The 25,000-nt window shown below is 34.7% G+C and overlaps 1 protein-coding gene and 1 non-coding gene across 3 annotated transcripts in view; one reads left to right on the top strand and one right to left on the bottom strand.

Moving 5' to 3' along the window:
- The window catches only part of LOC119635605 (lachesin), a 48,086-nt gene that overhangs the window by 4,397 nt on the left and 18,689 nt on the right, over positions 1–25,000 (bottom strand). The window lies entirely within an intron of this gene.
- Positions 11,876–11,980, top strand: LOC119636111. The gene has a single exon (XR_005247122.1). It is a non-coding gene; the product is annotated as a U6 spliceosomal RNA (small nuclear RNA).

The raw sequence follows: 25,000 nt of genomic DNA, 5'->3' as shown, positions 1-25,000 counted from the left end.
GCATTAAACAATTGAAGCGTAAACATTTGGTAAATATGCATGCCTGAGCAAACATTTCACTTGCATGCATACACATAACATAAATGCATGTAAACGCTTACAAATTTACAAACGTCCATAGACCACAAGTGTGCAATTAAATCCTAACTTATAGAGAGAACTCTTTCACCCACTCTCTGCACCCTTATCTTGCTCAATATACAAAATACAAAACAGTATATCGTTCGTTATCATCATCATTGGATCACTACTACTACTACTACTAGCAACATTTTAGTTAGTTTATCTTTTAAAGCGAGATACAAACGCGTCGGTTGATAGTTTCGTTCTTCAGGTAAACTGGTAGCATTTACTGGCACACTCGTAATATCGATGAACTGCAAGACTAAGTTAAATAAGAACTACAGGAAACAGACTTTTTGTTAAAGCCTATGCTCTTCTTTAAAAGTTAAAAAAAGTGTTTTTTTTTTTTTTTTTTTTTTTTTTTTTTACACTCAAAGGGCAGAATGCATGCCTGCACATATATCCTGAGATTGAATCATGTCTGGCGACAATGGATACATGGCTCTTCCGGTTGTAATATCCAGGCTTCACAATACAACGGACATATATATTCTTGATCAGCAGAAGATTCGACTATCGATTACCTCATTACCTTTCTAATGGGATAGGACGTCGCATGTACAAGTTTAGTTCATACTCACAGTTTAGGTTTGACAATAGGCATCACATACGCACACTATAGTAAGTGAAAAACAGTAAATGTTAGCAAGAAGAAGAGTTGCTATGGCGAGCTGAAAGACTTCCTATTGTTTAGCAAACATATTCACTATGAATAAAGTATTTTTCAATTGTAATCTTTCAATGATGAGATGATAGGTTGTGTCGAGCATCTGTTCTAAAATGACTTTTTCTTTCATAACTTTTTCGATCAATTGTTGTTGTCCTCCGGAAAACAATGCATTCAGAGATTTTATGAAAAAATGTATGTAAGCACTTCTGCATTAGAAATATTCTCGTATTAGACGTAACTCGATAATAGGAAACATTGTTGAAGCGAGGGTTAAAATGGACTATGGATTTTAGATAAAAGATGTCACAAGGCGTTCGTCGGGTATTATTGAACTGACACGCCAACCAACGTAAATAGAGAGAACAATTTTGATTGCAAAGGTTTCGCAACGAAATTGGAAATCATTTTTCGAAGGATGAATTCAATCACGGCATTGTTCTCTTGCCAGCGTGATCAACATGCCAAGTACCGAGTAAAGACAAAATCAGATCTTCGTTTTCAATATAATTCCCTATAATCCGATTTCATCTATCAAACAGTTCTAGATCGTGAATAGCTTTCCATTCGAGTTCTCTATTCGATACAAGCAGCAATTATTTGAGAAGTCCCAATAAGCAATAATCATTAGGGGACCAATCTGAGCAATACAATGTTCCGGAAACGAACTGACGCCTTAGTATGGTGAAATAAGGTTTTTTTCTTGAATAGGAAAAAAGAAAGAATAAGCGGCCCTCTCTTCACTCCTCACAAGATAGTCGATGAAGACTAGTCTACGTGTATCCATCATATACTGGCTGCAACCCTTTTCGAAGATTGAACGAGAGAATTTCTTCGCGCTTTCGTCCATTGCCACTGATCAAAAAACCCTCCAAGAGAAAACTTTCACGAAGTGGTTTCAAATATTTCTAAAGTCTTCATTAAAATTGCCACACAAAGGTTTCCTTTCTAGATCAACTTTACCCGTCTATATACAACTTATGGTCGACGGTCATTGGAATTGCAAGGTTTTAATTCCTCATTTGAGCATCGAAAACCTGGTCGACACGTTGTGCCTGATTCAGCATCTCATGTACTTTCCGAAGACCTCGAAGCAAGTAATGGTTTATATCTGGAGAGTTAGTTCGTGGAAGAATTACCCGCCATTACTTGCTATGAAAACAAGTACACTATGTTGATTTAACTTTTCAAATATTTTTCCGAGAGTAAATATTCAACTTTGCCTGCAGACCCTGTAGGATGGATTTATGCGGTCCAAATTTGGTACACTTAATTATTACGTTACATTGCCATTATGAAGTAATTTTCGCTACGAGCTATTAAAAGTTGAGTCTTGTTGCCATTTGGAGGAAAGGTTATATGGGAGAGGGACAAGGGGAGAAAGTGGGTCCATACCGATGCAAATTTTTCACATCGATGCCAAAACGCGGACTCGGCAGAACCATCCATACATCTATCTAATAAATGACCAAATTTTAATCTCAACTTATTATTTAATTATTCCAATGCATTTTGGATCGATTGGAACCATTTCTGGGCCGCAGGGATCGACGGTTGTAGATGAACGTATGAAAAAACTGTCATGGTTTTCCGAGGTTGTTTAGGTTCTTCCTGCATTGTGAACATATCTGTGAACAGATAATGCGCACTTTTTATCCTCGTACTAATAATCGATCAGGGAAGGTTTATGTCAAATTTCACGTCTCCTGTCTTTAATTTCGCAACTGTGACGATTCGCTAAAAATTTATCCGTCAAATTAACGGATTTCTGCAACTAGTGTTGAGAAAATGATGTTGAATCGACAGTTGGAATAAACCTTACGTTCTTTTGAGTGTTACCATAAAACTACATAAACTTAATATACTTTGCGCATCGTAAGTGGTGTTGGATATAAAAAAAAAGTGGAAAATATTATGACGAAAAAATTCATTTTGGGCAGCACACGTTTGAAATGCAGCCATAACATAATATCGTACTTTATGCGTTAGATGTGTGAGTGTGTGATGAGAACACCAGTACAAATTTCAACTGTGCGACTTAATCGGTGATTGGGGCGAGCAGCGAACACAAAATTATACAAATTATGCATGAACTCGACGTAATGAGTGGAATTTTACTAATAAATATTTTATATCTGGACCAGTGATTGTTCGAAATTTGTCATAAGGCATTTAATTAATTTTCACTTAAATTTTTATTAATTTATTAAATTATATATTACTTCAGTAATTATGTCAAGAACTCTGTCTAGAAATTAAAATTTTTCTTTTTTTTTTTTTAAGCATTTTTAATAAAATTTATATATAAGCATTCTTATGCGTACTATCGTTAATCGTTGTCATGATTATTTTCAGTCTGAAGTAATAAAATATGAAGCAATTTATTACAATAAATTTTATTTAAATATTACAAAATAAAATGTTTCCCATTTTTTCTGAAGAGTAATGAACTTAATAAATTTAACCTACATGTCACATATCAACTGTCTTTTGTTCTTCGTATTAAAAAGCGTACGTATCCGTAGATTGATGAATAAGATCTTGTCTGCTCAGGCTGAATAATAAATTCATTCATAGATAATATACATGTATATAAATACACTCAAGAAAAAAGAAGTAGAAGAAAAAAAATTATACTCAAATGTGACCGAAACTTGTAGATCCACGTCGACTTTATCGAAGAAAGCTGGAAATAAATAAAGTCTTGAAATTCTATAATATTGCGCGAGTTTGGCTGATATTTTTCCATTCCCTACCATATACTGTACGATTATTCGGCCATATGTATATATACAGGAAAAAGGTGAGCAAAGCCAAATCAGCTCAGTTCTTTTGCTTATGTTCATGTTGTGTTGTTTGCTTGTTATTTGACCGATTTGGCCCATTTCCAATATTAATGCTCGAGAGCAAGAGCTTCTTATGTTCTTGGCAAATTTACTGCCAATATTTCAATTCTTGGGATAGGGAGAATATAACAGGTATGTTTAGATCGACCCATAATTAGATTAAATTTATTTATGTTTATCTACGTCTGTGTGCACCCGAGCGTTTCTTCTGCAAACGTTTTTAAAAATTTAATACACTTTCTAAATTTCGAAAAGACAATAAGTAAGAGTACTATAGCGGCCCACAGTCCAACATTAAATATCCTCCATCATCTTGGAGGGTATAGGGAAGTTGTCTGACCCGAACGATTTTTAATAATATCAGTCCTTCGGTCGAAACACGTCTGTGCACCAAGTTTCATCAGAATTTCTTAAAAATGACGCCGCGTAGGTTGAACACAAGAACGGACGGATAGACGGACAGGCAAGCTTACATCAGAATCACTTTCTAAACTAATCGGTAGAATAAAAGATGAGTCTATCTCAAATCCATCTGGCTGTTGCATACATCCGCACAGGTTTAACATATCCTCGCACCATTAGCGACACAATAGAGCATAAAACCGGCTTACTATGAGTAAAAGTTATATTTGAATTAGACCAATTTTTCTGGCACGTATCCACCGCCTATTGTTTTTTGTGATTTTTGCAAGAAAGCTTTACAAAATTTATTTCCGCAACAATAGCAGCAGCACACTATGTTAACTGTAACAAAGCAGACATTGAAGTATTGTTCATGCAAAAAGTATACCGCGATATGTGAGCTTCAGCTTTAGCGTAGCATAACACAGTATCTATGTGTATATGTGTGTAGGAATGTATACATCCTGACTCAATAGCAGTAGTCTTTATTATATACTTTTAAACAACATATCCGCAGAGCAAGCAGCATTGATGGCACAGGGATTTTTACACAAAATTTATAATTTGTCACATATTTCAAACTTTAGTAATCCGTGGCTGGCTACTCATGGCTACATAGTTAATTTTCTAACTTTACGAAAGGCAAGGAAAAAAAGAGGTAAGGAAATTATATTTGGCTATGACCGGGTCTTTTATACCCAACATCAAAAAAGGGATTGAATTGCTTCGTATTAATACGTGGACGTGATCGATTTTTATCAATTTCCATCTATGTCTATGAGCTAAGGATATGAGGAATGAGCCAAGAATCGATTGTTACGAATTTACAGATAAAGGATAGGGCGTGCTTCCTAACTGGCGTGGGCGTGGTCACCAACTTGCTGGCAAAAACTTTCAATCTCTTTGTTTCTACTAAATCTGAACTCTATAGCTCCATATTTGCAATCAGGACAATATTCACCAAAGACATGACAGGCGGATAAATCCAATTTTGAGCTTCCTTTCCTCGACCCGTTGCAGACGTTTCAACATAGATGGTATACTTCCATCTTTCGGCGACGCGTATAAAATGTTGAAATATTTATGCTTACGTTTGATACTTTAGGTGATACATTTTGATTACAATCGCGCCACAGTCCTCCACCCAACGCTGAAGGATGGTAGGCGGTAGGAATTATTCACGTTTTCAAAATATTGGCAACGTGCGGCAGGAAATTTCACTAACTGCATAAATTAAATGTATTTTTGATAAGCATATTATACTGAATCCATTTAAGCATGTCTGTCCCTCAAACTGTCAGTCTATGTGGATTCGTGTAGTCGTGTGATCGCAATGGTTATGATTTCAGATTCAAGTTTGGAAAGAATATTGAAAGGCATTGCGGGCAGGGCGCTCTTGAAAAAGGCGAAGTAAGTAAAAGAGAACTCCGGCAATATAACATAAATTGAGCGCAGCTCTCTCTCCAAAGTGAAAAGATTAAGTTTTCATTTATCACTCGAGCACTAGAACAATACAACAACAATTTGTATATTTTATTTCAAGTTAGTAAGACGGTGGTTGTAGATGATTCGGCCACAGCCATATGTGATTTTCTTATTTGCCTTTTTTTTTGCGAGAGGCGGTAAAGACATTAACATCATTTTACAAAAAATGCAAATTTCTGTCTGATACACGTATCTGCTCAATGAACAATACGCTGTTTACGTAGCGTAGGTTTTTTTTTAAAGCCAACGAAAATGAGCTTATGTTCAACATGTCGTTCCATTTGGAATGCGTAGAATTCGTCCCGAAAGACTCTGTCGTTTATATGTACTCTGGCTCAGATGACACTTTTGTAAGATTCTGAACTTGATCGCTTAGAGTACCGTTCGCCCTTGAAATTAAATTTGATATAAAATTCCAGCTGATCGCTCGAGATCGGGTTTGGAAATAAATGCGATCCTCGCTCTAAAAGCTTTACAAGGGATTATATTTTTTACTTAAAACAACCCTAAGAATATTGACTAAAGACAGTGAGGCGGTCCAGTACAAAAACACATGAAAAAACTCGCTAGAATTGTTGTAATTAATGACTAGTAATAGGTGTAAACTAAATTTTTTTCTGTCAGTTAAACTACTTGGAAATGTCAGATCATAGAAATCACATATATATGCATACATTTAGCTGTGTAATTACAAATGAATATCTATATCGCTGATATACGATATGCATATATATCTAAATGTCTACATAGTTGATTTTAAACCACTCGGATTTTAAATTGCTTTAATCAAGATATATATATATATACTCTATCTCTTCATATCCTCTCTTCATATACTCTATGTACTCGGGAAAAAGCTTAATAGTCAAAATATTCACCATCAGTATCTATGATCTTTTGCCTCTTATCGGGCAGTTTGTTGATGCGCTCGCGAAAGTTCGTGACTTCGAACCGAAATCGTCAAACACCTATTTCCACTGTGTCTAATTTTGCAGAGCGACTGACCAACTAAATATGACTAACTTGATCTGAGCCACTCAGAATCGCAAGGGGACAGGTCTAGAGTATACACTACTCCGAAAACAAGTTGAAGATTATTTCGTGGCTTGCTTTTTCTGGAAATGGACGGACGTATGGGAATTTTAGCCGGTTCCAAGTTTAAAGTTTTTCGTACAAAGTGTGACGAACCACTTTCTAAATACATCGTAATTTGCTTTATAAACCAATTAATTTCGATGGATAGAATTTATTTTACGCACTTAACTTAGATCTAAGTTCAGCTTAATGTACGCGTCCATCCGTCAGGCCAATAGAAAACTAAGGTTTGCAAATATGGTTTAGATGACGTCTATAGAAGAAGAAGAACAGCTTTGAAGAGTGTATGAAAAATTTGTTTTATAGCAACTTTTTCATGTACATGTGCTGCCAAAAAAAAAACCACCTTTCCTCGGCCCCATACTTTGTGCACTGTTAATAGGCATAAGAATAAAGTCACGCTTCTATTAATAAGAAGTACTTTAGGGATCCCTTACATCCAGTTGTTTAGCCGACTTCTTCAGCTTTTGCATTTGCATCATTTCCATGCAGTTCCGTAAGTGAATCAGAGATAGCCCAGGATAGGTTAGGTAAAGCAATCAATTCGTTAGTCGAATTGGCTCCACAAATAGATCTCAAGGGTCAAACGAGTTAACAAGTAAAAATGTCTTTTATTTATTGTACTTCTAAAGTGGATGATCTGCTTTGGTTGTTTTTTTTTTTTTTTTTTTTAATTTTTACTAAAATTAAATATTGTTTGTCTTAGTGCTTCGTTTGCTCTCAATTTTGCAGAAAATCAAAACTTATTAAATAAAACTTTCTTATGGGAAATTTTTCGTTTAACTTTTCTCAAGACAATTACTCTTCTAACGGTAATTATTAAAAGAAATTTCTAAGGCACAGTTAAAAATGAATAAATTCTTTAATGCAAATGAACAAATAATAAATTGACGAGAAAGTAATTTCGCTTTTGCTTTGGCTTTCGCTTTTTTATTTTTTTTTATTTTTAATGGGTTGAAACAAAAGTACGTTTTTTGTATTAAAAAAAAGAAAATGAGAAAATTTAACTAATTGTCGATATGTTTTCTTATTTCTTTCGATAAGCTTGTAGTCTCAATTGGACGGCTTCGAAATTTTATCCCCATAGAACTCTTGATAATTATCAACAAAACAATTAAGTAAAATGTGATTGTCTGACATTATCAAAACATTTTATTGCGCATTTCGAAACAAGTTACGCATAAAAATGGTATCCGCTAGTCCTCGCATTTGGACCCGCAATAATTTCCCACATATGGCGAGGAGAAAATAGTGTTTCCTCAATAAAATAAAATTTCCAAAATTCTTTTTGCTTTCTATCCTATATCACTTGCCGTACAAGGATAAGTCAGTTTTATGACAATGTTTGCAACGCCCAGAAGGAGTTCACATAGATTCATCTTTTATTATACCGATCGATTCAGAATCGTTTTCTAAATTGATTTGAGCTTGTCCGTCCATCTGTCCGTCTTGTTTTCTTACTGCCTACAAGTAAATTGTGAAATATTTTGATTAAATTTGGTACACTGACCTTGTTTTGGCTCAAGGTCGAACGCTATGAAAAATGGTTGGACAAGATCACTTTTCACTTCAGAATCACTTCAAATATAACGCTTTAATTTAACAAGTCGTTGTCTTCAATGACGTTCTTTAAACTCATGAAGAATCCGATCAAACTTCTTAACACGTCCACTGCATTTTAATAAACTGAAACAAACATACGTTCTTAGGGAGCGCAAACTTGTTCACCCGTATCTTTTAGGTCGCGACAATGGCAGGAGTCAACAAAAACAAAACTTATAAGACATGTAAGAAATACGGAACGACTGCAGAGAGGGAAGTAAAAATGAAAAATCTCGACAAAGTGAAACATAGCATAAAGAGAATTTAGGAAAACATACACGGTCGTACGGACGTCTTACTAAAAAGCACATTCTTTAATATTGGGAAAGGCACAGTTTCCCATGCGTGGCATCCTCGTTTTAAATAACTTTCAAATGTTGGCTGCGAGTTACTTAAACTGTCAAACATTAATGCGAAGGTGCTCTGAACTTTTTCATTCGACGGTAAAGACAAGTAAAATCTCTACAGCTAGTCCGCTAGCTTGCCGCCTGTAAGTTGAACGCAAAGAGTAAGACAGACGGAAGGACAGACCAGCTTACAACGATCCAGAAAATCATTCTGACTCGATTAGTAAAATAATACGGGGGTCTATCTCAAGTCCTTCCGCGTATTGCATGCATCCCCACACACTTAACTTATACTTGTAGCGCAAGTGGTGTTTTTATCGATAGCAGTAAACGCAGCACTCATTGCAGTCAGTCTTTGATCGACAACTATCGACTTTATTCGAGAACGGCAACTATGAAAGACCCCATGGCCTAAATAGTCCCCGAAATAGGTCAAAAGGAATATAACGGTATGTTGTGACAACCTGCAATATTTTTTCGCCAGCCTAATACATAAATTGTTTTGATTTCTTTACTCGCTACAGTTTAGTGGTTGGCTTCTCATCTTTCACTTTTGCTGCGCTTTTTCAAGGCAGCTAAACAATAATGACTTTGTCTCATATAACTCATATGTCGCGTTTCGTCATTTATTTCTATTAACTCGCTTTATGACTCATTTGTTTTTAATGTCATTGGAGGTTTTTCTCTCCGTGTCGATGAAATTATTTAATAATCAATTGACATAGCAGTGACTGACTTGGTCTTTATGGTATTATGTTGCATCGACTACAATTTCAACAATTTGAATTGATTTAAAGAAAAAAAAAAAAAAAAAATTAAAATAAAAATAAAAAAAAAACCTCGAGTATGCGATAAGTTAAATTTGTATGACGGAAAGATGGAGGACAATAAACAACAGTTGCAGTTTTTGTTTATTTTTGTATTAAAATTTTAATTATTAACCCAAACCAACCGCCAAAATAAACATTATGGTGCCGCAAGAGAGGTGCTATGGTTATTATTATATTCAGAAAATTATTGTAACATTCCCAAGTGTAATTAGTTGAAATGCTATGCCATACGACACGTATGTGCGTGCAAGGTTTTCATATGCTAGGGGTACCCGCATTTATTTGTTTTCATTCCTCTATGCTTTTAATTTTAAATTGTTTTTCTCATATTTTATCCGGAGGAAACCATAGAGATTTTTGTTTTATAGCATTCATATATGTGCACGCAAACATATATATATATATATATATTAGACATTAGCTAATGGAATCGATATCGAAATTGTCTCCAGTATACATATATATGTATACTATATAGTAGAGTGTGGCAAGTTATTAAACTTAATTAAAATTCTGTGCATAGAGAAGCGTGGAAAGCATTCGGCAAACGTAACATTTCGTAGTTAATTAAAATGCTTAAGCTTAATACCGCACCAGCTGTGGTCCCAAATAGAGAGAATAAAACACATTGATAAATAAGTTAAAGAGTTTCACTAATGCATATCGTGCACCAAAAAAACTTTTGCAATAGATATCAACTCGTTTCACGTTCGCAACATAATTATATAATAGCACTTGGATGTGGCCGTCATATAATTTTTTCTGAATTTTAGCAAAAATTTTATTTAAATTATTTTCAAAAACTTATTTCTGAGCAAGCAAGAGAAGGAATTTCAGCCTTCATCGTTCATTAATATCCACTAGCACTGCCTGGTGTACGATATTTCATTACAACGTTAGGGGCAACAAAAATACATTTACTCGATATACACTAATCGCAGATCGTAACGAAAGACAAATCGATCAAGTCTAGTTTTTGAATTAATTTGCCCTACATTACTTGTGGTAATAAATTTGTGGGGGACGTACATAAACCCAGAAGGTATTAAGATCGACTAACCTTTTATTATACTGATACTCGTCTGTCCGTCTATCTGTCTAAGGTCCGTTCATGGATTTTCGCGCGCAGGTTGGAATTTGGAGATCTTTCATGAATATTGGAATACCGAAAATGGTTAGCATCGGTCCACTTTTTTGACCACTTCTCATATAAAGCCTACTTTGAAATGCCCTTATATGGAAAAAAATTCCAATTTTCAAAACGTCTCAATAAAAACCTATGAGTAATAGTAGTATGTCGGCATTCTAAATTGGTTTGAAAAGTTTGGGGTAATTTTTTGAGCCACCTCTCGTAATCCTTCGTTCGCTCGTACGTAGACTAAATCTTTATATAATAATTTTCACTATTTAATGACGGAAATTGGTTCGCAAATTGACATAGAAACCAATCTTATCGAGTTTGGTCCACGTGGATCCAATTTTGGGTGATCATCGCATATAAGGATTCTATCGGGATGTAAGCCCTTATATACCAAAGAGGGTTAATGGTTAATGTTTTATGATGGAAATTTTTTTATGGTAGTAGTTTGACATAAAAATTAAATCGACCAATTTTGATCGACATGGACCCCATTCCATGTAAGATTTCGCGCGAATAGTAACTTTTTCAGAAAAAGATTTAACTTCTGATATTTTACGATGAAAATTGGTTCGTAGAAGCGATTTAGTACAAAAATTAACGGTGGGGGATTTGGATCACATAGGTCTATTTTTTAGAGACTTAATATATATGGGGATTATTATAAAAAGCAACCCCTTATATGGAAAGAAAGTTTAACTTCTAGTTTTCTTTAACGGAAACTGAAAAATAATAAAATTTTGCGGAATTTTTGTTAAATTTGGACTACACCATTTGATGTGATAGGAATCCTTTAATATGCGGGCTTTCAAGAAAAGTATGCCTTCGCATGGGACCAACAAGTACCAGTATTATGCGAAGTGTTGTAGGGTATATAAAGGTCGCCCTTGCCCTACTATAATGTTCGTTCTTCTTTTTATTTTAATTTTAATATCAAAACACGTGACTGACTCCTAACTCTTTATACATTCAAAGCAAATTTTAGCAGTAAGTGTTAATTAAACTAAACAACATTTTTTCCTTTTGGGCATTGGATAGCAAATAATTTATTTCCAAAGCCAATCCTTACTCATTGGCAATTGCAATGAAAATTCAGTTAAAGCACCTTTTAAAAATGCAATTAACAGTTAAATAGATATGAAAGTCGTTTTCAATTGCTCAAATTGTGGGCTAAGCCCACAACGTAAAAAAAAAAAACTTGAACAAACAGTTTTACCCGCTATTCTTTGTTTTTGATTTCATGGAGTTAATCGATGGGGCAAATGAGGCATCAAATCAAATTCTTGTGTGAATTGGAAGCTTTTTGTAAACAACTGCTTTCAAGTTACACTACGCACTTAATTTGCTTAGTGTAGTTTATATTCTTGCTTCTTGCGATAGAGAGAAGATAAGAAACGGCCATGCGCAAGGATGACACGCAAAATCCTGAAGCGTTCCACATTTTATTTTTTAAATCTTTCTACCAAGGAGCCGTGCTAAGAGACTTGTAATGGGCGCAGAAGAAATCGCAAAGCATTGGGAGCAGTATGCGTGAGTACGAATTTATTAACTCATTCGGCATAGAACACAAGCTATTGCAACTACGATGTAGCGACATATGTCTCGCAACGGCCTTCTAGACATGATACAACTCCCTCAGGTATTATCTGGAAAATATATAGGTACGTCTGATACCGATCCATGCCGATGTTCCATCATATGCGGTGCGAACACGCTGCCATCTACGGTTCATCTAAGTAGGTGACGGGACTCATTGGATTCCTAAAGCTGGAGAGTTAGAAGTTTGAGCGAGTACAATAGATCTTTTTACATATAAAAATATATACATGTATGTGGATGTGTTACATGTGTATACACACAAGAAAACACTCGCAGACTTTACATTTTGATTTAATAATGGGTTGGATTGTTCAAAAAGCGGGCAGACGAGTACTGTATTAAGCAGGCGGAACGATTAGTTGGAAAGGCGGCGAAAGCTTTATAAGGCTTTTTCGCATATATGCCTTAATTCGATTTAAGTGGTTTTCGACAAAGGCATTTCGGTTTTATTAACAAAAAATTTAAAATTCAAATTAAAGTTACAAAGTAAGACATCATTGGAAATACAGTTTGGAAATATTATACATACTTTATGGTATCGACGGTGCGCATTTCTATATGTTACGAACATTCGCCGACGAATCTAACATAACTCTGGTGATGTTTGTAGCCAAAAACTAACAAATTTTTTTTATAAAGTTTTACCATTTTTTTCTTTCTTACTTTGCTGCTACTTGCTGCTGCTTTCAACGCACTCTAGAGCGAAGCTCGCCTACTTTCATGCTCAACTTAAGAAATAAAGTTACGACATAAGGTTGAAAGTGCCTTTTGGATTTCTGTGATTTTCAATATATAAGTAAGAGTCGGCTCAAATTTTCACTCCAATATTAACTCACTACTGATGTCAAAAACTAGAACTAGACTAAGTTCGAGTTATGCTGCATCGGAAATTCCTGTGGACTTGTTAAGCTAAACGCATTACACTACATAATGTTATAAGAGAATTATGCTTAGTTTGCGTGAAGTTGTTCGTCAAAACCACTAATAATTAACTCTTGATTCTTCGATTATGCAATAAGGCACCTTCTCTCGCTTTGGCGTTTCTGCGATACTTTCTCACAAGAATTATAACTCATATGATATTCCAATTTCTCCATTTGCTTAACCGAGTTCCATGTGACTTCGAGGTTATTCTGAAAAGCGCCAAAAGTCGCTTCGATTACGCAGAGGTTTATTTCGATTGAAAAGTTAAAGTTGAATCGAAAAAGCTACTTTTTCAGATGAAAGCATGGGTATGTGTCATGTTTGATGCTGAAAATGAATGCTATGAAATTCGACGCAGGTGTCTGCTAAGGAAGCTATTCATTTAGCCGCGTGACTTAAAAGAAAAAATTTCAACACCTATTGTTCGAGATGTTGGTTCGATTTCACGCTAAAGGCAATGTTTAAAATAGGCCGCTAGTAGTTAAACCGAAAGTGATTTGCTTATCACCAAAACCAATCCCCCTTACACGTGTAATGTGATAATGGTCAGAAAGAAGTGCGGAAAGGAAAAGAAATATGAAGTGGCCACAACCTAGTGAAGACTCACTGCGCCTACATCCACGTGTTGTATACTGATACTTGAACCTACGAACACAAACTTTGTAGTCGCGCCTCTTATCTATTCGACTATGGAGTCCACGTTGTCGTTAAATTAACCTTTTCTGCTTAGAGCTTGGAAACAAATTACGAATAATATGTGGATGTTGCGCATATAATGATCTCACAGAAGCCCATCATCGGGCCTTTCATTGATAAAACTAGAACAAGGATGGCAAAACTATTTTAAGTCAAACAGAAGCTCTTGTTAGAAAATTTGAAATTTTAATCACTAATCCATGAACTCGACGAATGGAAATATCATCGCAAACGGCTGCCAGTTAAATAAATAACAAAGAAATTACCTTTAATCTACTCATGAGTATATTCGATCCGTCCTGAGGCCCATGCTGTTTTCATTACACCATATCACGCTTGGGTTATAAACTTAAGTTTGTCCAGATGTACGTAACATCGGGAAGGGCTTGAGATCGACCAATCCTTTATTACTAATTCTGAATTCATCTGTCTGTCCGTCTGTCCACCTTGCTTACATTTGTTGAAACTCCAGGCCGCAATTTTGATGAAATTCGGCATATCGCCGTAGTTCGATGCAAGGACGAACGCTATTGAAAATGCTTAGGATCGGAATACTTTGCCGACTACTTCTCAGGTAATGATCTATTTTAAAAAGTCATTATACGAATATCGATGGGATGGTGTAGGGTATTCAAGTTGATTTTTATTCTGCTTAAAATATTTAAAATTCTTTTTGACTTTTGAAGGGAAGAAGAAACTTTCTAAAAATGCCAACATTGCTTCCTAATAAAATTGCAGGCAGTAAAAACTATTCATAAAATTAAGCAAAAAGCACAAGAAAAGCAAAAAACAAATGATTTTTTGCTTTACTCGTCCCGCTGTTGCAACTTTACTGCGGCTCAGCAAGCGAGGTAAGGAAATAAAACTGGTAGACATTTAAAAAAAAAAGGAAAAAAAAGAAGGAAAAACAGTCACATTGGTGATGAGATGTGATGTGATATGACTTGACAGTTTCATACAAAAGAATCGTCAACAGTTGTGGATACGTGAGGCAATATAAAAAAAAGTGGAAAAAGTATATTTATTTAAAATTCAACATATGCTGTGGAACAATGACCGAATGAATTACATTCTCTTTCGTTCTTCCATTTGTTTTTTTTTTTTTTTTTAAATCTTTTAGTAAACAAATGTTTAAGGAAGTCATGCTATAAAAAACCGGTAAACAAGTGAAGTGAAATGCGCTCACAGAGATAAAAGGATGTTCAACTTTTAATTTAATGTCACTCTCCTGTATTATTATTATTTATTTCATATTGAAAAATGATATTTGCGAACAAAATTGTGGTTAAATGCTAATGACTTTAGGGCTTGGTTTCTAATTTATTTATTTATTTATTTATTTTTATTTTTTTCGACTTTAAATGCTTCATTGAACTCTTCTTTTTAATGAACTTTTTTCAAATTAAATTTTGAAATTCTTGAGTATTTAAACCGAAATTTCATATTTTGCTGAAATGGTTAATGAGCGGAACAATTTCGTGTGTTTTTCAATTTCAATTTCCATCGCAACCAACGAAAAAAAATAACTCTTTTGTTATTTATATTTCATAAAATTCGGTTTTATGTTCACAAAAGCAACAAAATATGTCATTTAGATCCATTTAGTTTCATTTAGCCATTCATTCATTCATTCGTTCATTCAGTTTTCACAAATAACTATAAGTTACGCACGTATTATGAGTCAAGGGAAACCGGGTTAGCGTTTTTCGCTTTGATAAACTTTTACGCGCAGCCAACAACACTATTAAGGAATAAACAAAGGAATATTGAGGATTCATTTTTTTGCGTCCGTCTGTCCATCCATGCTTTTAGAATTCCACTGAATAATGATCTTAAATGTCGCCATGTATCGGCAAAAGAATATTCAGTTTTCATTCGTCCATCCGTCCATTCATCCATAAAAACTTTTGGACTTCCCAAAACCATCGCCAGGATTAGAAAAGCATACGGAAATGGAATTAGTCCCTTAATTAGTGTTCTCAGGCAAAGCGGTAAAAGATGGGCGGGACATTACATAAAAATCTAGACTACACAACATGACGATAAATGCCGCCACTTATAGCCAACCAAACATTCAGACTTCATTGTTTATGTCCATCCGTCCATCTATCCACATATATGCTCTTGGAGTTCCTAGGCCGCCGCCAGAACTAAAATAGCATATGGATAAAGGACTAATGCCTTAAGTGAGGTTCTTAGATAAAATGTTAAAATATGGACGGAACTCCTCCTCCCCTTAAACATTCCTTCAATTACTTAACAATCCAATCTAGGCGACATTTTTCATATATTTTGGATATATTTCCGTAGAGCTTCCACAAAAATTGATTGATTTGAAACTTGAAAGAACTTAGTGGTGGATATTTGAAATGTGCCGTAAGCCAAATACAAGTTTTTTTTGCTTATTTATCTATTATATGAACCGCCATTTTCTTTATGAGATTCTTATTTCTAACCCTCTTTCAACTGCAATATTTTATGTGAACAAATTTGATTTAAGCGTAGGTAAGCAAAAAAAAAAAAAAAGAAAAAGAAAAATGCCACCACATTTTTTGAGACCACCAATCATCATGAGGTTTCGTCTACGGCTTCGTTATGACGTCTAATGTAATTATATATATATATATATATATTGTAGTAATATACAAGCACATACACACATGTTTAAAATTTGCATGAAAAAAACCTATTACAACGAACGGTCTCATCAAATTCTCTTTTACTTCGCCTGTTTTATATCCTGTCATATAGCCGTTGCTGTTATTCTTGTTGTTGCCTTTTTTTAGTAATTTTTTTTTACTCCTTTTTCCCTTTATTTTTTTCCTTTTTACTACTGGCATTGCTTACCTCAATGTCTGCCGAGTATTCCTTATTAATTTCCTGTAATTTCGCACGCATATCTTGAGCTTTTCGTGTAGAACTTCTGCAGACATGTGTTTTTGTAAAATGCGGTGATATCTTTGTACCAGGACAATAACGGCTTTCATGTTCAGTCTTAATGATAATATCTTTATAATCGTCAACGGTTACGAACTTAATAAAATTTTGATTGCATTGTTGAGCTACATATTCGTAGGTTTCTAAAGTGTGTTTAAAACACTGAAGGGCTTTGCTATTTTACTCTTAGATCAGTTCACCGAATTTTATTACCACGAATTATCCATTCAACCTCAACATTCATCAACATACAAAAAACTACTATGAAAATGTCAAGGTTTGTGCTACAAAAAGAGCATTCATCGAGAGCACTTTTTCTTTGCCCGAATGATTGATAAAAAGAAAATCTTTTTTCCATCCCACCATTAATCGGGATTAGCTCTATTTAAGAATCACAGTCACAAAAACCCATGAATAGCTCTATCCAGGTCTACTACGTAGCTGAATCGCTATAGCAAGAGGACGATACTTTGTGCTTGATGGAACGAGAAGGACGTCGCCTCTCAAAGCGTGGTGAAACGATTAGTATTGAACTACTGTTGAACTGCTAGCTACTAACCGCAATTTATAGATTCAAACCGTCCGACGTTCAAGAAACAGTCAGAATGTCAACAAAAGGGTTCTTTTTTGCATGTCATCCGTCCACCTATCGGAACGGACCACTCTACTGGAAATAGTTAGTTCATGCGGCTTGCTCATCAGAGCCGAGTCTTTCCGATTAAAAATTGCTTGCACCGATTAGCAATGCTTTGATTGAAGGATTGAAGGAATATTTTTAAAGGCCTGGCATCCATAAATTGTCAGACAAGTGAGAAAAATTTAAGCAATACTTCGAATAAAATATTTTTTTGTCACTTGATGTAACATGCGTGTATTTTCAACACACAAAAGTTTCGCCATCTTATTGACATTGACTGGTAAGTAGTTTAAAAAATATTGATTAATATATTAATCCGGAAATGTCACAAATATATATATGCAATATAATGTAAAAGTTTCTCAAATTTTTTTATTTTATCTGGTATTTGAAGGACACTTTAAAAAGAATTCCACTCTACCTAAAGAAGTCGAAAAATTTCTAAGAAAAACACGCCCGAAAAGATCCGTTAGAATGTGGTAATGAGGTTAGTTAGCCCAGAAATGGTTTGATGTACATTTTCTTCGTATTTCAAAAAAAAAAAAAGGCTCAAAAGAAATAAAGAAAATTTATTGGTCCTTTGTACACATATCGAAAGCGAAAAGAATATATAAAAAGTCCTTGCTTTTGGCCTGATGCAGCTTTAAAATTTTCCCACTGTTTAAGCAGCCTGTTAGTTATGTTATATTGTATGTACTAACACTGCTACCGCAAACATGTTAATGCTTATATGTTTAAAGAAAACCGTTTTGTTCTCACATTCCATAAACATTATGTCATTAGGTGTAACTTTAAGAAGCGTAAACTTTGATGAAATGTCACCGAATCGCCTGATGATTGAATATGTCAGTCTGTAAACTTGAATGAATCGATTGAAGACTTTGATAAGAAAGGACTTATTTTAAATAGAGCCATATCTAGTGTCCTCTTTTTTCATTATGACCAACCATTCAGAGGGTGTCTTCTATACGTGTAAAGCGGTGACGGTAAAAATGAAAAAAAAAGAAATAAAGAGTGACCGCAATTTAATGGGTGTGTGTGTTCGACCATTAAGTGTTATATCTTTACTAACTGAGCAGCTTCCACTCTAGCCACGACAAAATATAGTCTGCCGCTTTGAGATTTGAACCCGCTGACGTGAACACTGACTTGCCACTCATATAACAGCAGCTTGATAAATTAGGTACTTGTATGTATTTTGATCACTATTTAACTTAAAATTAATAAAAAATCATTTCATCTACATGCCTGTAGCTGCTGGAGAGATACGAGGTATATTTTAAAAATAATAATTTAATTTAGAAAAAAAAAAAAATTAATTTAAAAATAATAATTTCTGTATGAAAGAGGTTAAGACGGGAAATGGTTGAAAGAATTGACAGATCAAAATCATTTTCGATAGCGTTCATCTTTGGATCAAAAAAACGTCCATGTGTCAAATTGCATCAAAAATATCTCAAAAATTGCACTCTATAGGGTGAACGCAAGAAAACAAGGCAGACGGACCCAGAGACAAGCTTAGACGTCGCTCCACTCCTTAACAACATACGTTTGGTTCAACCTACTGAGATGCAGCGGACGTGTTAAGTAGCTCGATCGGGTGCCTCTTTAACTAAAAGAACGCCGTTGAAGACCACGAATTACTATCAATAGATTCGTTTTAAAGCTCAAATGCTACAAACATATATTACATTGTCAATTTAGTGCAAAGTTAGGAAGATGATGCACGTTTTAATCTGGGATTGGTTTACGGTTCTCGTCGTCGAGTTAGCTCGAAGTCAAGCAAGTGTCAATTTTGCCGTTGATTGTTCTCGTTATCGAGTAATGTAAGCGAGTGATGAGATGTGCGATGCTCGATAGTGCATGAATTTCGCTTGACATCGAATATGAAATTTCATATTTGTATTATTTATGTGTTTCGTCGTGTTATCCAGCTCGATAATGAGAACGGTAAGCTGATCCCCGTTTTAAATAAAACGATAACAAAAACAAACAAAACAAAAAAAATTGCCGCAAGTCCCGTCTCTAAACAACCTATACCACCTCACAATTATTCATATAAACACTCCTCAATATAAACGTTATAGTCGGAGGGGATGAAAAGCGATCTCATCCAACCATTTTTAATAGCATTAGCAGTGTACCAAATTTCATGAAAATATTACATAATTTATGGCCAACAATTGTGGCACAAGAAAATAAAAAAGACCGATCGACAGACAAGCTTAGATCGATTTAGAAAGAGATACTGAATTGATCGATATAATAAAAAGTGAGTCTATCTCAAGTCCTTCTCTAGTCAAGCACCCGCACAAACTGCATATACCAAACTTGTACCACAAGTGGGGTAGGGTATAACAAAAATAAACTGCTATGATTAGAATACGTATGTTGACATAAAGCATTGATGCGCATTGTGTGCTCAATTTCCAACAGTTATTTATTTATTTATCTATTTATTTATTTACCCATGAAAGCCAGCTAAAATAAATTAAAAGCCGAATTCAAAGTAAATCTTATACTAATTATTACTAAAAACTGATACAAAATAAATAAAGAAAAGTAAAGAGAAACGAAAAAAAAAGAGAAGAATAAAATTCATGTATAAACAAATAAGAGAGAAAGAAAATGTGTTTATATATCTAGCTCAGAGGCACATCCACAGCCGGTACAGATCCGAATTGCGAGTGAACCCCTATGCCCCTATGGCAACAAGCAAAAGTTTTGCAACTGATAAAAATACACAACACCAGTTAATCTACGAGTCATAGTAAGATGTTAAGATAGCAAGTTACTCTAAATACGGCATAGGCAAATCGCGCTTATTAGGGATGAGTGTTTTGATAGAATTTAGAGGGTCTGATGTTGAGATTGATAAGTGAAGGAGAAGCTGTGAAGGTAATGCAAATTGTTGGATGATGCGGAGGCAAACTGAAAGATGGACAACCATTCAAAAGCTATCACCGGGAAATTAGTAAAGCAAAGATCAATTAGGACGGTACGGTTGTATTGAAGTAAATTACGGTCGAATAATTCAATGAAAATACAACTGTTTTACCTATTAATGTCTATTTAGTCCTATCTAAGCCCTGTCTAAACAGTAGAAACCATAACTTATCTTGTAAGCAGGTCCAAGTAAGGCAAAAAAAAAAAAAAAATTCAAAATTTTATAGATTTCCACATACAAAGTTTAGAATGTTGGGTATCCGAGGTTCGAGTGCAAGCTGAGATGATTTCTTCGTCTATTCGCAGGCGCAGGAAAGAGGGACAATGAAACGTGCTTATAACTGCTTTTGCTACGCATAGTTCTACTTATTGCCAACGAACTGATAAATTTTTGTAAAACATATCGTTTTCTCTGTACGATCGTAAAAGAAGTTAATGCCCATGCAGACAGTGGGCAAAATGTGAAATGTGGTCATTTAGCAGCAGAGCTTTCTCGTTTATTTTGTCACAAATTAATATAATTCCACTTGAAACCTCAACACATTAGACATGGTTGGTTACATTTTTTTGGGTTTTTTCTTTGCTGTTCTTGCTTTTTACAATCCCACAACCGCACGCTGTAGCGGTCTTTTATAGCCTTTAGCAAATATATCGCTTTAATAAACTTCCCCTTTAGGAAGCTGGTCTCTGAAGCTGAAGCGACAAGGCACACATACGTACAGATACTCGTGCTTATGAACACATATATAATATTTCTTTATATTTGTCAAGAGACAGAGAGAAAGAACCTCAATGTTTGTGTGCGCGGTGAACGTTATATATATTTATTATATATAAATGCAATTAAAATTTCATTCTAGTGAAACCGATTGTTTTACTTGAGAAAATAACGAGAGCGAGAAAGAAAAAAAAACCGAGTATAGAAATTTCACTTTTTTGTGAACTGTACTTAAAATGTCATGTATCACGTAAATACTTATACATACGCATAATTATATGTATATGCTCTTGTTTGCGTATGTTTAATATGCACTTAAACAGAAAACTCAAAAAAAAAAAAAAAAAAAAAATAAGCTAGAAAAAGAAATGAAAAAAATTAAAACGTCAGGTCTGTTATGCTCTGGCGCGCATAGAAATTGATTTTTCCTCTTTTATATATATATCATACACATACAGGTATAATACACACACATACACACACATTTATATATATATATATATATGCATATATATATATATATTTATGTACATATGTATATACACAACATATACATACATAGCACATAGGATTACTTATATAGATGCGCGCTCGTGTAAAGTATAATAGGAGACCTTGGTCTTGTGCGATTCTGTCAAGTGTATACAGCCCCGTCTATGTGCGAGCGAGTGTGTGTAACTTCCATTTAATGTTAAGAAATGCATTCCAGTAATGTTGTTTGCTTGTTGTTGTCGCCGTTTTATGCGAACTTACTTACACACATTTATGCTTAGGTATATAAATACATATATATACACACACATACACACCTACATACACATATGCATACATGCATGTATCGAGCCTATAACAAGCTCTTGAGACATGTGAATGCACCCACTTTGGTGTTTGGTAGCGATATGCATTTTATATCTGCTTTTTTACATGCACGTACGTATCATGTATATTTGTGTATGTATATTTTTTATTATTATGAAAAAAAAAAATTTTTTTTATTTTTTTTTTGTTTTTCATTTGTTTTTTGTTTTTTTTTTCTTTTACTTTTTTTCTTGATTTCTCAATTCTTATTCATTCAAAATGCGCAGACATCAAATGTCAATGTAAGCGATAAAATTTCCACGCATGCATATAATCAAACCCTCACACACAATGGCAGGTTGGCAAAGTTGTGATTGCAGCAGCGTTATTATGATTAATAGGCTCTTTTCCTCTGCTTTAGTGTGCAAACACATGCATATGTATGTAAGTGTGTGTGTGTGTGTGTGTGTGTGTGTTTACATGAGGATCAAATTACTTTTATGAATGATACTACTAAACATTAATTTAGACACAGTCGTAAGAGGTAATTTTTTATTTAAATAATTAAGAGCGTTTGTATGAATGTATTTAAGCGTATTAAGCACTTTTGTTATACGGCATTATACATATATATACATATATAGATATATATATGTTGAGAGAAAGTTTTAATAATTCAAGTAAGTTTTTCAAAATTCATTTAATACACTGACATCTGAACTTTTGCGCTTAGTGTTCGCCAAATTATTTGCACGAACCTTGCAAATCCGCCTAAAGCGAATTAGATAATATTGCGCATGAAAGCCTAAATGGATTTACATTGGGAAATAATTTAAGTGTTGTTTATTTTCTTCTCACAATTTTCATTATGGTTCACATGAGGCATTTAATGAAGATATACATTAAACTAATACTGAATAGAATTGTAAGAGAAATTTGTGCTAAAGAGCAGTAGCCGAGTGAGAGGGAAACGAATGATTTCTCTATACACTAGTGGACGACTAATTTAACGTATTAGACAGAACCGACCATTGATAATTTGCGACTGAGGCGGTGAATGAAGTTCAACGTTACAAAATACATTTTTCTTTCTTTTTTTTTTTTTTTTACCAGTTTTATGGCAGACCGTGAAAGCGGCTGGCAAAATATTTGAAGCAATTTGTCACACGTAATAGAGTGCAAACGGTTAATATTTTTTTGAGATTTTCAATTAAAAAATAAACAAGTAAGAAAATTATGTTCGGTCGTGCCGAATTTTTTATACCCATCACCGCTATCCTGAAAATGGAAAAGAAAGTAAAATACCTATGGTCTATAATATGGAGTGGATCCGGTTGATTTTTTTTCATTTTCAAAAGAAAATTATCTGTCGCATAGACCTGTGGGCGTTGTACGTACGTCCTTAGAAAAGTTGAAGTCTTTTGCGGGAAAATGTTTTTCGCAAATACTATACAGTTACGCGGACGGACAGATGAACAGACGAACAGACGTACATATTTAGGCGCATTTCAAATTTGAAAATGGCCAAAAATTTATATACATTAAGGGTTTTTGAGGTTTTTTTTCTTCGCATTCTCAAGGTTTGGGAAAAAATTTGAATTTATGACACACTATAGCAATGGGTAGGCGTGATCAATAAATGCTACAGCTTCGCCCATAGAATATGCGTTCAAAACAGAGGTGTTCTCAGTTTAAGTAGTACGGTGGTCGTATCCCTCCAACCGATTTCGCCCGTTTTCAAAACCATTCTGAGCGCAAGAATTTCCAATGTGTCTGCCAAATTTAAAGGCGATAGCTTCATTTTTGCGGGTAGGAAAATGTTTACCATAGATATAACCCGGACAGACGGACATGCTTAAATCAATTTATAATTTGATCCTGATCAAGAATATGCATACTTTGTGGAGACTCTCTGATGCTTCCTTCTCATCCAAGCATTTCCAATCATTTTGACAAAATGAATATACTCCCCATCCTTTGGGGATCGGTATAAGGATAAAATAAATTGTGGGTGTTAGTGTGAGCCATGTGCCTTGTAATGATAAGCAAACATTCACTTCAGTTTAAGTTTTCTCAGGTCCACGTCCAATTACTCAATCAATGTGCGATACACTATACATTTTGATATACGTCCTATGTCTGCTGTCTTGAAACCCTTCAATCGACGGTCATCTAAATCCCAGAATATAATCTTGTGTGGTTTTAATTTTTTTTTAAAATTACGTCACATGACGATGATCAAAATTTTCCATATTTACAAACTCGCTGAGGGCGTCCCCTGTTATCGTACGTTAGACAAAGATGAGCGACAGTAGAAAATTAATAACGTTTTGCTCCGTAACAATTCCGTCTATACACTAGAGCGGATATTAGGCGTCTCTGTAAAGCTATTCTATATGCAATTCCAAGCATCATTCTTCAGCACCGTTGCTTGTCAACGATATTTTCGTTTAACCTTTAGCTTATCTCTCCGCCTCTTGTGGTGGATCGTCATCGCTAATTGAGATATTTTCGCGGTTCATTATGTAAGCTAAGAACGAGTATATATTTTTACAATGACCACCGCGGGAAAGGGATCCCTTTACATTGGCAAAACGTTTGCAACACCCGAACGACACCATAAAGTTTATATAGTCTTGAACAGCCTTAAGCTTTGGATCGATTTAAGCACGTCCGTCTTTCGGTTTTACGGTTTGTGAGTATGTGCAATATCAGCACAAAACTTCCTCCTGGTCACAAAAATGAAACTGTCATCAAAAAAGTATTTATTTTCATTGGGAAGCAATTGAAACAAAAAAACAAACAATAAAATAAACTACCATGAGATCGATTCGAAAAAAGTTAATGCTTCTGTCAGAAAAGTAAAAAATGTGCGATGACTATTTTGATGTCGAACATGCATTCGTGTAAAGAGTTATAAATTTTGGTTTCCGTTTTTCTGCCGTTTCGCAACAAGCCTAGAAAAAAACTCGCGATTCTGCGTTTGACAAATGCAACAAAAGCGGCATCTTCTACCAAAAAGCCCCTAAGGGTAGAGAGAGAGAGAGAGGAAGAATATTTGAACATGAACGGTTTGATGGTTGTGGGATTGCGTTTGCCCTCTTTTTAATCGAATCTTTTGCAATATCCGTAAATAAACAATTTAAAGTGAAGCACATAAGAGATTTTCGCTAAATTTATTCTAACATTATTTATTAGCGAAGGGTTTTC

This window comes from Glossina fuscipes, unplaced genomic scaffold (genome assembly GCF_014805625.2).
Source record: "Glossina fuscipes isolate IAEA_lab_2018 unplaced genomic scaffold, Yale_Gfus_2 27, whole genome shotgun sequence".
Classification (NCBI taxonomy): Eukaryota; Metazoa; Arthropoda; class Insecta; order Diptera; family Glossinidae; genus Glossina; species Glossina fuscipes.
The sequence above is the reverse complement of the archived record's forward strand: the minus strand, read 5'-3'. Positions and strand labels throughout refer to the sequence as shown.